Genomic DNA, 2,664 nt, shown 5'->3' with positions numbered 1-2,664 from the left:
TGGTAGGGGGTTTGGAGTCAAGAGCTACAAATTTCCAGTTACAAAATAATGTACATATAACATACACCATGGTGACTTAGTCAAAACTATTGTATTGCCAATTTGGAAATAGCTAAGAAAGTAAATCTTCAGTTCTCAATGAAAAAAGTTAATTCCATAACTTTATATGATGACAGGTGGTAACAAGATTAGTTATGGTGATCATTTTGCAATGTATACAAATGTTGAATTATTGTGTTGTATTCTTGTAAACAATATGATTTTATATGTTGACTTTACTTCAGTTAAAAAAAAAACGCTCTAAGCCAGATGTCTCAGAATGGGCTAGGGTGGTGGAGTGGTTGCAGTCTCGGGCTTACAGACCATGCTGAACAGAATGTGCAGCTGGCTTGCCTCAGCACTGTGGGGGGACACGTGCACTGCCTTCCATGGTCTCACCCAGAGGTACCTGCACATGTTAGGGTTGCTACGTCCACAGACAAGAGTGAGAAGAGGAAATCGCCCTGCGCCACGTGGCAGTGCTGGAGTTCTTGGTGTGCCCACTTTCCAAGAAGCTGCTCAAATGTGAAGCATCAACAAATGAATCCATCAATGAAGAGTCAAGAATAGCCTATCCATCTATTGATGGGATTCCTAATATAATACCACAAGCAGCTAGAATGACACATCATCCCCCCCCCCCCAAATAAGAAGGAAGAAGAAATTCCTGCTGTGGTGCAGCAGAAATGAACCTGACTAGTATCCATGAGGATGCAGTTCGATCCCTGGCCTTGCTCATTGGGTCAAGGATCCAGCGTTGCCATGAGCTGTGGTGTAAGGTTGCAGATGTAGCTCAGATCCTGCCATTGCTGGCTGTGGTGTAGGCCAGCAGCTATAGCTCCAATAGGACCCCTAGCCTAGGAACTTCCACATGCCTTGGGTGTGGCCCTAAAAACCAAAAAAAAAAAAAAAAAAAAGCAGCATGAGATCATATTTAAAAATGACACACACAACTAAATTTTCTAAATACCATCTACCTTTTAAAAAAGAGTGGCAGGTGATAAGTGGGGGAGAAGAATCTTTCTGTCTTTTCCTACATTCACTGTCCTTTACTCCAGTGGTCTCTTTGGCAGGACTGTTACACTCTGCTTCTGCAGAAGTAAACTTTCCATGGGGTTGCACTAGTGCAATCAGCCTGTGCTTTTAGTCTGCCTGCACTAGTGCAATTAGCCTGTGCTTTTACAGTCTGCTCTTGCCAAATACCATACTCATTAATGTGTTCTTTCACCTTTGGACTTGGATGGGTATTACACTTTTCAGGCATAATTAATGCAGTCAGAGCCAAGATGGTATATACTAGTGATATGCTTGAGTGTCTGTCTCTGAAAGTTCAACTACATAGAAATACTGGAAACCCACTTAATTGGCAGGAAAGATGCTTTGCTTGGCTTCAGAGGTTTAGACTATGGGAGGCTTAAGCTGCAGAGGCTTCTATATTGTACTTTGGTTCTGCCCTTGTTTTTTGAAGGTTCTGATGTATATGTGGTGTATCAGAAGAAATATTTATTTCCACAAAGTGTCCTGTTAGAAATTAATGGCCCCAACCATCATCTGATGACTTTTTTTTTCTTCTTTTTTTTTTTTCAGGGCCACACCTGTGGTATATAGAAAGTCCTGGGCCAGGGGTCAGTGAGGTGCAGCTGCTAGCCCACACCACAGCCAGGGCAATCCTGGACTTGAACCACATCTGTGACCTACACCAGAGCTTGTGGCAACATTGGATCCTTAACCCACAAGTGAGGCCAAGGACCAAACCTGTATCCTTATGGATGCTAGTTGGGTTTTTAACCCTCTGAGCCACAACAGAAACTCCTGATGACTTTATTTCTTATCCCATTCATAACTAAAAATTAATTTGAAATTTTAAAAAATTAAAATAAAAACAATCACTATATAACATGTCAGAACAGTGATGCCAAACAATGAGATATATGTTAGGTAATTACAGAGAAAAATTTAAAGTTCAAAGATTAAATCTCTACAAAAAAAAAAGAGACCAACACCAAAATATGACACACTGGAAAGCTGGGATAAGCTAGTAGAGTGGGAATATCCCAAGCCCATCTCCTCTCACAGGCACACCAAAAGCACAACTATTCAAAGAATGACCATCAGTGAAAAGGACCTGGAACCTACCAGAAAAGACCTTCGACAACTAAAGATATAAAGAAAGATTGACGAGATATGTGGTAGCAATGGGGTTGTAATACGGTCAAGGACCTCACCCCCAGGTTGGCAGCCCCCAAATGGGAGAATAATTATAACTTCAGAGGTTCTTTGAAAAGAGAGGGAGAAAGCCCCAAGCCCTATGTTGGCTCCCCAGTCTGGGTGGTCCTACACTGAGAAAATGAGCCCCCAGAGAATTTATCTTTGAAGGCCAGTGGTTGCTTAATTTTAGGAGTCCCAGAGGGTTGGGGGAAATAGAGATGTCACTCTTTAATGGGCACACACAAAAATTTTCAAATGCTCTGGGATCCAAGGCAGGAAGAGTAATACAATAGGAGCCTGGGTCAGGCCTACTTGCTATTCTTGAAGAGTCTTCTGGAGAGGCAAGAGACAAGTGCAGCTCACCTTGGGGACATAGACAGTGACAGCAGCCATTGCGGGGAGCTCCTTCTACCACAT

General features: G+C 42.4%; 1 pseudogene; it reads left to right on the top strand.

The window, feature by feature from the left end:
• Nucleotides 1–364: 364 nt before the first annotated feature.
• Nucleotides 365–1,309, top strand: LOC125112465 (phosphatidylinositol N-acetylglucosaminyltransferase subunit Y-like; annotated as a pseudogene).
• The last annotated feature ends 1,355 nt before the right edge of the window (nucleotides 1,310–2,664 follow it).

This window comes from Phacochoerus africanus, chromosome 12 (assembly GCF_016906955.1).
Source record: "Phacochoerus africanus isolate WHEZ1 chromosome 12, ROS_Pafr_v1, whole genome shotgun sequence".
Classification (NCBI taxonomy): Eukaryota; Metazoa; Chordata; class Mammalia; order Artiodactyla; family Suidae; genus Phacochoerus; species Phacochoerus africanus.
The sequence above is the reverse complement of the archived record's forward strand: the minus strand, read 5'-3'. Positions and strand labels throughout refer to the sequence as shown.